This window comes from Octopus bimaculoides, chromosome 9 (assembly GCF_046866305.1).
Source record: "Octopus bimaculoides isolate indiv1 chromosome 9, ASM4686630v1, whole genome shotgun sequence".
Lineage (NCBI taxonomy): Eukaryota > Metazoa > Mollusca > Cephalopoda > Octopoda > Octopodidae > Octopus > Octopus bimaculoides.
The window spans coordinates 75091468-75103869 of NC_142936.1; positions in this window are offsets into that span (position 1 = coordinate 75091468).

Consider the following 12402-nt stretch of genomic DNA (forward strand, 5'->3'; position numbering starts at 1 on the left):
ACTGAAAGAATCCCATCGTGTGTGTTTATATATCCACACTTGGCTGAGTGGTAAGAAGCTTGCTTCCCAACCACATGATTCTGAGTTCAGCCCCACTGTATGATTCCTTGGACAAGGTGTTGCTCAAGAACACAACACACAGCCCAGTCCAGAAACTGAACTCACTACCACATGATTGTGAGCCCGACGTTCTATCCACTGAGCCATGCGCCTTCACATTCCATACAAGCATGGAAAGGGAGATGTTATAAAAATAATAATGATGATGATGATGATGACATTGAAGCAAAGGTGATGATGATGATGATGACGATGATGCACTCTCTCTCGCTCTTTCACTCTCATACTCATACTGTAGGTTTATTTACTTGAATGCATTGAAAGAGATTAAGAATTTTCACAACACTCATAACATTCTGTCCAAAATGCTTTGCGCAAATGTGTGTGTGTGTGTGTCCCCTCTCATCCTGTTATCTTTATTATGCTCCAAGTAAGTAATAACACAGTTCATTAATCAATATCAATATTTTTTTATATATCTTACATATACGCACATATGTACATATGCATATCCAATCATTGGATCGTAACGTAATTGGTGGGCGTGACCAGAGAATTAGACAGATAATTCTAAATCATCCAACCATGGATATGAGATGTAATGAAATCGTGTATTATTATTGTAAAATAAACATTTATTTTTAATATCTACTAGTTTCCTGGCCTTATACCGAAATAAGAAACCAAAATATTTGCTGGTTCCAGTCACTGGACAAAGGTCATGCTAGAATAACACCTTTCAAGGGTTTCATATGTATTATACTGATCCTAGTACTGAGTCTTGTACTCATTTCATATACCCCTATAGAATAGCTAAGTTCACCTACATAATGAGTTACAGCTCTTCAAGGGTGTAAATGTTACAAGATATCTCCAATGAACATGCCAAATCTTTGTCAACACACACACACGTGTGTATGTGCATACATACATATATATATATATGTGTGTGTGTGTGTGTGTGTGTGTGTGTATATCATATATATATATATATATATATATATATGTATATATATATATATATATATATATATATGCATGTATGTATATATACATGTGTATGTGCATGCATGAGTGTGTGTGCCTGTGCATGTTTGTTCATGACCACCACCACTTGACAACCCATGTTGGTTTGTTTACATTTTCGGAACACAGCAGTTTGGCAAAAGAGACCAATAGAATAAGCATCATAAAACTTGAAAATAAAAAAGTACTGGGGTCGATGTGTTCGACAAAATCCTTCGAAGAGGTGCTCCAGCATGGCTGCTGTCCAATGACTGAAACAAGTAAAAGATAAAAGATATGGACTTCATTGGTCTCAGAGTGCAAAAGCAATGCACAGAGTTCCTTTCAGCAGACTTCTTTCTCCACCAACACACACAAAATAAAGGAAGTACCATTTCATGTTCTGGAATTGAGTGCAAAATTCATAGGGCACTGGTCCTAATTACAATAATGTATTTCATTTCAACTCCCAACAATCTGAGTTCAAATCCAGCAGAAATTGATTTTTAACAGCCCTGTCCTTTCAGGGTTAATAAAATAAATATGTGTTCAGATTGATTCAAATGATGGTATTGTGTTCTGTCAGAAATGAAATCAATATTATATTTAGTTTGGTGATCACTTAATTTCTTAAGTGCTAATTGTTTGAAAAGTATTGATGCTGGTGCTGCTTTTCATAGCCATGCTAACTGACATAACTGGAAAGCATGTATTTTTGTTTGTTAGTTTGTTTGTTTGTTTTTGGTGTTAGCTTTGCTCGTCTTCCTCTTCTATTTCATATATTTTTTTTTTTTTTACCTGTTTGTAAATTTGGATGACCGCATTATTAACATAGAAAATTATTTTTACATTTTAATGCTCTTTTTGTCATTAAACAGTCAACCATGAACCAAAACTAAAATAGAAGTCATTCAAGAAACACACACACACACACACACAAAGAGGTAATAAAATAGGGAGGATGAAAATACGAAGGAGAGCAGTTAGTTTCATACAAGTTTTGTTTATTAATTTCTATTTTGTTAGATTAGTCAACAATGAGGACAGACAGTGCCCCTGACAACGTTAGGGAGTTCTAAGGCTGGTAGGAGGATAGAATGAAGGTAAGCATAGAAAAACGGCCTGGCCTGAATGCTTGCAACAGGGTAGACTCCACTAAAGTTACACAAGGACCAGATGTGATACCAGGGTCATACCAAGCAACAGGTTAAGTCCAACACTTGAAAGACAGATATAGTTCTTTCAATGGGGTCCCATACAAATTTTTCATCAACCAATTTCACTCACAAACTTCTAGATTCTTTTTTATCTTTTACTTGCTTTAGTCACTGAACTGCAGCTATGGTGAGGTACCATTTTGAAGGGTTTTGGCTAAGCAGATCAACCTTAGTACTTACTTTTAAAGTCTGGTATTTATTTCATCAGTATCTTTCGCCAAACTGCCAAGTTATGGTGACATAAACAAACCAACACCAGTAGCCGAGTGTGTGTGTGTCAATGAGGTGGGGACAAGCATAGACTCAAAGATACATACACATACACATAAACTATGACTCCATCAGTTATGACGATGAGGGTTCCAGTTGAGCCAATCAATAGAATAACCTGCTCGTGAAATTAATGTGAAAGTGGCAGAGAACTCTACAGACATGTGAAACCTTGACATAGCTCTGGGGAGATTCAGTGTGGCACAGAATGTGACAAGGCCGGCCCTTTGAAATACAGGCACTACTCGCTTTTGCCAGCTGCGTGAACTGGAGCAATATGAAATAAAGTGTCTTGCTCAAGGATACAACGCATTGCTGGGAACTGAACTCATGACCTTACGATCGCAAGGTAAATACCCTAACCACTAAGCCACATGTCTTCACTCACACACATATACACACACATACACAACAGGTTTCCATACAGTTTTTGTCTACCAAATTCACTTACAAAACATCGGTGTGCCAAGATTGTAGCAGAAGACACTTGCCCAAGTAGCTACTGTACAGTGGGACTGAACCTGAAATCAGGTGGTTGCACAATAATACCATTTAATTTTTTCTTTTATTTTTTTTATGATGAATCAAATTCCTTAACCACACACAATTCCACCTACAACCAAAGCAGTTAAAAAAAAAAAAAATGGAAAGAAATTATATAACACGGATAAATTACAAATGAATGAACAAAATTAAAACTATATTGATTTGGTGGAAGTGTGGAAATGATTATTTTTAACTATCAACTTCATTGTTTGTGTTTTGCTTTATTTCTTTTAATAAATATTATCGCATTGATGGTCTTTTAAATGGTTTCAGTTATTGGACTGTAGCCAAGCTGAGGCAATGCCTTCAAAGGTGTCGGTCAATGATATTGACCTCAGTATTTATTTCAGACAGGTAGTGATTTCATAGATCTCTAATTATTGAACTGTTAACGCCAGGCCAATTTACAACAGTAAATATAAACACAGACATAAATATAGATGGATGCACACATTTATATATTATATTTGATAATAATTACATATTCTTAATGACTACATATATATACATGCATGATATAAAATTCAATATTTTGAAGTTACAATTAAACTTTTGAAATGTGCTTGTCTGTGTCTGTGGTGTGGTGTGTGTGAATGTATATGAATGTGTGTATATATATATATATATATATGTGTGTATGTCTATATATATATATATATATATATATATATATATATATATATGTGTGTGTGTGTGTATGTATATATATATATATATATATGTGTGTGTGTGTGTGTATGTATATATATATATATATATATATATATATATATATATATATATATATATATATATGTATGTATGTTATGTATGTATGTGTATCATCATCATCATCATCATTTTACATCTGTTGTCCATGCTGGCACTGGTTGGACGGTTTGACCAGAGCTGCACCAAATTTCAGTCTGATTTGGCATGGCTTTCTATGGCTGGATACCCTTCCTAATGCCAACCACTCCGAGAGTGTAATGGGTGCTTTTACGTACCATTGGCACAGGTGCCGTTTGTGTGACACCAGTATCTGCCATGACTGTGATTTTGCTCAGCTCAATGGGTCTTCTTCTCAAGCACGACATAATGTCAAAGGTTTCAGTCATTGCTTCCATGAGGCTCAACACTCGAAAGAAACTCACCCACTTTGCATGTGTGTGTGTGTGTGTGTGTGTGTGTGTGTACAGACACAGATAAATACATACATACATACACACACACACACACAAAAGGGATTATTGCTCAGTTTCCATCTATCTGTCTACAGTTTCTTCATCTGTAAGTGGTGTGTGTGTGTGTGTGTGTGTGTGTGTGTGTGTGTGTATGTGGGTTTGTTTGTGTGTGTATGTGCATGTATGTATGGGTGAAATAATGCATATATGTACACATGCTAGTGTGTCATTATGTATATATGCATGTATGTGTGCGTGTGTGTGTGTGTAGTTATATTTACACACACACAGACATACTCATATATTTTCTTTATTGCAACTTGAAGTTTTATTGAAGTTTTATTAATTGTTACTTCACCTCTTGAGATTAAGGTTCTTTTGTACTAAACTTACACTATAAATGCTTTAATAGATAATAACTTTCCTAAAATGGCAATGCATAAACTGAGCCAACAAGAGAGACTTTATATGACAATACCATATCTTAACCTACTAGAAATAACAGCCAAATGACCTTTGAAATCACACACTGCAATCTCAAAAATAGGATACTCTAGATATTATGACTGAAAATAAAATGAGACAGCCATAGCTGGAATAAATTCGATCATTAGATTTGCTTTATCAGAGTTGAACTAAACAGCATTGAGAACCATTCAAACACAAGAGCACTCAGAGAGTGCAAACCTCCGCCAAGGCAACACCAACGTCCTCTCAACGATTTACCAGAGATTATTTTTAAAATGAGAATATCTGAAATAAACTCAACTGCTCTCACAAACGAGAATACTAAAAATGAATCCGACCACTCTCGAAAATTAAGTAAAAAAAAAAAACGGAAAAATAATCCTGAATCCTTGCTAGGTACCAGATCAATCCCAAAATCTAATCAGTTTGTGCCAGTCATGAGGAAAAACATCCCTGAAAGTTTCATCCAAATCCATCCATTGGTTCTTGAGATATCTTGTCCACGGAAGAACAAACAAACAAACACGACTGAAAATAATACCGCCACATTCGCTAAGACACAGGTAATAAAGCTGACCAGAAAATAAATAATCTAGAATAGCAGATATAAAGAGAACTAGAAAGTGTGGAGTGCATAGAGTGATTAATGCATACTGAGATCTGAGCAAACTATGTTCACATCAAAGAGTTGAAATGGCCAGGTGAATAAAGGTATTGAATTATCATCTCACAGATCCCAAGTTCAAATCTGGTTGCTAACATTTGGCAGCATATTTCAGTAAGACTCCATAAATTAATGCGCTTCAGATAATAAAGCTGTTGTAAATGTATAAGAGATTGCTTGGGGTGATACTTGCAATGCTTTGCCTATAATATCAAGGGAGAGATTTATCTTTCATCAGATAATGCCATAAAGCATTAGCAGTTCTGAACAAAGATCCTTGAGTGTATTACTGAGGGATTTAGATGATGTTTTTATTTACTACTCCTTTTAATGTCTGTAGAAGATATACATTTCTATAAGTCTATAGATAGATAGGACTATGTGTGTGTGTAGTTAGAAAGATAGATAGATATAGATATATATGTATATGCATAAATATATATATATATTATATATACAGACATGTGTGTGTATAAATATATATAAATAGAAATATACAGGCAGATTACACATTCATACATATATACATACCTACACTGCATTTATATAGACATACATAGAGCAAGAATGTCTACCACTAAGAAATAATGTTCTCTCACAGAAAATTTAAACAAACCTTAACACTTAACATGAATGTATGTATATGGAAATGGCATATATATGTCGTGTGTGTGTGTGTGTGTGTGTGTGTGCATGTGATGTATGTGTATGTTTGTGTACTTGTAAGTATCCGTGAGTGCGAGCATAGCTGAATGACTAAGAAATTTGCTTCACAATCACAAGTTGACCAGTTCAATGCTACTGCACAGCATCTTTGTGCAGCTATCTTCTACCACAGACTCAGGTGCAGGTGAAAATGGGTTGACAGAAATTATGCGAAAGACTGTCAAATGGATAGTACCAGTAATCCAAATCACTAACCTTTAACACACTGCATCACACTAATTCTGTTTTAGAATACATTAAATAAGTTTGCTTGTGACTTCATAATAATTAATTTTACATCATGCATACACATAGTCAATAATCATTGACTAAAACTTAGAAGGTACTGTGTCAGCTTGCTTACAGTCCATACCAGTAATACAAAAGGACAAACTTTTAATGCATTATGTCACACTGACTCTATTTCTGATTACATTACAAAAGTTTGATTGTGACTTCAAAATATTTGATTTAACATCATGCATATAAATATAGCTATTAAGAATATCTAATTATTATTAAATATGATATATGTGTGTGTATATATATATATATATATATATATATATATATATATATATATATATATATATATCTATGTTTATATCTATCATAAACTGATCTGATGTTAAAAAGCATAACAATGATTCAATAATTAGAGATCTATAAAATCATTGCCTGTCTGAAATAAGTATTAAGGTCAATAGTTTTATTTAAATTTGTTTAACTATAATTTGTCCTCATATAATTTCTTTCTTCTGCAACTGCTTCAGTCAGAGGCAAAATTGTGTAGTGAAAAAATTCATTCCACAATAACTTGGTAAGTATGTGGTTAAGAAGTTTGCTTTGTAATTATGTGGTAAGCAAAGAAAAATGGACAATGGAATCATCATCATCATTTAATGTCTGTTATCCATGCTGGCATGGGTTGGATGGTTTGACCAGAGCTGGCAAACTGCACCAGACTCCAGCATAGTTTCTACAGCTCGATGCCCTTCCTAACACCAACCACTTTACGGAGTGTGTTGGGTGCTTTTACATGGCACCATATGGGTGCTTTTACATGGCACCATACGGGTGCTTTTAAATGGCACTGCATGGACTGTTTACGTGGCATTACCATGAATGCTTCACACCACCAACAGGATCAGTCTTAACACTTCTGTTGTGGACTACTGATCTTCTTGAGTATGGTCAGGTGCCAGGTATCTCAGTCCTTTGTCATCTTACCTGAAAGGTTCAGCCTCCTGAAGTCATTTTTCAGTACTTCATCTCATGTTTTCTCTCTCTCTCTCACACACACACACACACACACACACACACACACACACACACACACACACACACACACACACACACACACACACACACACACACACATACTCAACAGGGTATCTTGCAATTAGACTTAGTGAAATATTTTTTCCTAAAGTGTTCAACAAACATACATATATATTAAATTGTTAAAACTATGGCAGCTAAAGAACATACTTAAATAATTGAATAATTAATTTCTTATGCACAATGTGAGGTTAGATACACAACTACACAAAGTGAGCGAAATGTCCCAAAAAACACATTTTTATAAATAAATAGATTAAAAAAAAAAAAACTATCTTTCAAGGGGAAACTTACTCCAAAATATTCAACATGAAATTAACTTTCTCGGAGCCTACATCTCTGTAACAAGACACATATGTATTCCACAGGGGACATTATAACTAGTCTTAGAATATTTTTCACCAAAAGCTCCCAACAAATGTTCACATAAACTATGTATTATTTGAGACACGATGAGTGAATGGTGGAGGTGGGGGGAGCATCAACTTCTAATACATGCTTTAAAGAAGAAAAATGTGTGATTTTATAAAATGCTGTATAACTCCTCCCTGATATTCATTTACGTCTTCCCTCCTCTTTGTATCCACTCAAGCCACAATCCCCACCCACCGACTAATACAATCACTACCTTATTCACACCCCACCCACTCCAATTAACATTTCTCTCTTCCTCTGTTTTTTCTTATATAACAACCACTTTCAGTTTACATGAATCTATAATACCACCCTCTCCTATGCTACCACCACCACCACCACCACCAACAATAACAACAAGTTTCCCAGAAACTATCTTGATTAATTAAATAATTAATTATTCAATTAATTTCAATATTGTAATGACAAGATTTGGTTGTAAGGTAAAAAAAAATAAATAAATAACAGCAAACAGCCAAACAAACCCCGTCCCTGTTTTTTTTTTAGTTGTTGCTGTTGTTTATCTTACATTTATTTTCTATTTATATAATTCCATGCTAGCTTTGGAATAGGATTTTTGTAAAATTTCGACATCTGAAACAAATCAATTTCACTGACGACTAATGTTCCCTAACAAACCACTAATTCTGACTTTGATAATATTTTAGGCAGAATTTATTGAAATGAGATGCAGGAATTCACTTTTCATTATGATTGATCATAACCTCAACCAATTATGTGTACTTTAATAACTGAGTTTTAGACAGAAAGAACTGAATCTATGATCCAGCTTAATGCTGCTACATGGTACTTGGGTGCCTTTAGCAATCATTAGTTTGTTGCAAGCAATCATGCCAGGTCTCCAGTCCAAAGTACAACTTCCTCTCTGCTAATCTCAGACATCTGTTCCTTCCAACTAAGCCTTTAAAGAAAGAAAGAAAAAAAACACTGATTGGTTTTTATCTTGAGCTTTAGATTTTTAACTTGTGCATATACACTTAAATATATGTGCATACGGGTGCATCAGTGAATGTATATGTGTACATATATAGGCGCAGGAGTAGCTGTGTGGCAAGAAGCTTACGTTCTAACCACATGGTTCTGGTATAGTCTCGGGCCGACCAAAGCCTTGTGAGTGGATTTGATAGACACAAACTGAAAGAAGCTCATCACATATATATATAAGTATATGTTTGTGTGTCTGTGTTTGCCCCACCCCCACCATCACTTGACAACTGGTGTTGGTGTGTTTACGTCCCTGTAACTTAGTGGTTCAGCAAAAGAGCCTGTCCAGCGGCACTGGCAATGACCTTGCTCGAATGTTTTTTCACGTGCCACCGGCACAAGTGCCAGTAAGGCGACGCTGGTAACGATCACGCTCAAATGGTGCTATTTACGTGCCACTGGCACAGAAGCCAGACAGCTGCTCTGGCAGATCATGCTCGGACGGTACTGGTTGTTCACAGAATTTCATAACTGAACTAAGTTTGGTTTAACCCTCTAGTATTCAAACAGGCCATATCTGGCTCAAATACTCTACGAGTTTTATGTTTAAATTGGCCAGACCAGGCCTCTTACACCAACCCTATGATGTCATTCTGAAAATATAGAACCACATCATAAAAATCTCAAAGCTTAGAGATAAGGATGATAGATTGAAAACAATGTTAATACATTAGCATTACATTTGATAGAATAATCTGAAAACTAAAGGGTTAAAGAAGATACTAAACAGCAAAGTAATTTTACACCACAATGCTACATATTAATCAAACGAAATACTTATAAGACAATGAGTTCAATTTTATATATATTTATTGAATAAGACTCTCAGATAAGGAATGACAAAAAATACAACAGAAGTACTTAAGTAGGTCACAAGAATAAAGTTCAACCAAATGTTTATCTTTTTATTTAGATACCCATACACACTTCCATATTTTACTATTATTATCAATGAGTGAGAGAGCAGCACATGCCATCAAAGTGAAGCTGGGGTACACGTATACGAGGCCCAATATACCCATCATGAATACCCATCTGATAAGGGTGCACCAGGCACATAAATCACAACCAAATGTGAACTACATGGTGATCTCATATCAAGATAAACAGCACATAACATTGCAGGTGGGACCCAGTTAGAATTTTCTTCACATTGAGTAGCCCATCCTGCTCAAAAGATCCCTGAATAAGAGTTGTTTAAGGATGATAAATGAAATGCCCATGTTTCCAGAGGTGAATTATTCAAATCCGAAAGAATTCCTCTCAACACATGGCTATGATGCTCCCTTACAATTCTTGCTCATGATCAGAAATGCACATATCATCAGCCACTGAGGGACATGTTCAAACTGGTTACGGTCAAACACTTGATTGAGCAGAATATGTGCAGTAACCCATCTTTTACACCTAGACAAAACATGTACATGATAACACTTCCAATCAGTTAAAATCAGAAGCCATGAGAGCCACAGCCTGCTATTGCATCAGGACATTTATTATTATCATTATTATTATTATGTTTATTATGATTATTATTATTATTATTGTTGTTATTACTAATAAGGTGGTGAGCTGACAGAATCGTTAGTGCCCTGGGTGAAATGCTTAACGATATTTTGCCCATCACTACATTCTGAGTTCGAATTCCGGCAAGGTCAACTTTGCCCTTCATCCTTTCAGGGTTGATAAAATAAGTACCAGCTGAACATTGGGGTCGATGTAATCAACTCACCCCTTCCCTCCCCCTTGTGGCAAATTTTGAAACCATTATTATTATTATTATTATTATTATTATTATTATCATTATCATTATTATTATTATTAATATGGTGACCTGACAGAATTGTTAGCATGCAGAAAAAGTGCTTAGCAAGCATTTTGTCCATCTTTACATTCTGAATTCAAATGCCATTGAGGTCGACTTTGCCTTTCATCTTTTTGGAGTCAAAGAAACAAGTACCATTTTCCCAAAAGGATAGGTGATTAAAATTAAAAAAATAAGCAACACGGATTTCAAAGGTGATTGCAGTACGCACGTTTCATGCTACTTCAATTTATTTAAGTAATGCGAGCATTACCTTAAATGCAATATGAAGAGCAATCTTCAACTGCACGAAAATGCAGAAAAAATTACTGTAGAAAAGACATATTATAAATGTGGCAACATTTCAAATCCAAGTGGGAGAGAGAACACATAAAAATCCAAATGTGAGGAAGAATACACAAGTCCATCTTGACATAGCCAAGTCTATCAGGCTTGAATTTAAGGTAATGCTCGCATTACTTAAATAAATTGAAGTAGCATGAAACGTGCGTACTGCAATCACCTTTGAAATCCGTGTTGCTTATTTTTATATATATATATATATATATATATATATATATATATACATATATACGACAGGCTTCTTTCAGTTTCCGTCTACCAAATCCACTCATAAGGCTTTGGTCGGCCGAGGCTATAGTAGAAGACACTTGCCCAAGCTGCCACGCAGTGGGAATGAACCCGGAGCCATGTGGTTGGTAAGCAAGCTACTTACCACACTACCACTCCTACACCTATTATAAATATCATAAATCTGCACCTTGTGTAAATATATAATAAATATAAAGTCCCTAACTATTATTCATTTCTTGATAATGATAATTATGACGATAATAATGATGATGATGATGATGATTTTAAAAGGAGGCGTAAGCAAAGCCAGCATTCCATTTTAGACATCCTTCCACTATAGTAACATAAATTACCTTCTTGACTGTTTGCTTGTGTGGAAGTTATGAATCCAGACACACACACACACACACACACACACACACACATAAATGCACACTCACATATATGAATATACAAATATAAACTCACCCACGCAAAATTATACAACTTTGCAACCTTATCTACAGAGTAACATACATCAATTCTCAGAAAATAACAACAAAAAAAAAATTTTAATAGATAAATAAATATGTTTATAATAAATTCTCGTGCGAAAATAAATATTTTTCGAAACTGAGCAATCACAGAGTAACGATGGCGATGACGGCGAGGAGGACAACAGTAACTGATGGTGTTCATAGTGATGATGATGGTGATAATGATGAAGCTGATAATGGACAGTGATGACGTTCATGATGGTGGAAATGATGAAGGTGCTGATGGTGATGTTGATGATGATAATGATGATGAAGTTGTTTATGAAATGCGAGTATACACAAGCTTAACTTCCCCCCCCCCCATTCCATCTGCTCTTGGTAATAAATACACAGCCTGCAGTACATGTATATTTAGTCATAGAGATTTGCCAAAGATGGACACATGAGAACATTGTCGGATCAAATATTTAGTTAGGCTACAGCATTTTAAGTGGTAACACAAATGGATTTAGTAACATAGAGTTTTGAGTCCAAATCTTACAATGGTATACTACGTACGTACATATATGATATACTACATATGTATCTGTCCATGCGTGGAGGCGCAATGGCCCAGTGGTTAGGGCAGCGAACTCGCGGTCATAGGATCGCGGTTTCGATTCCCAGACCA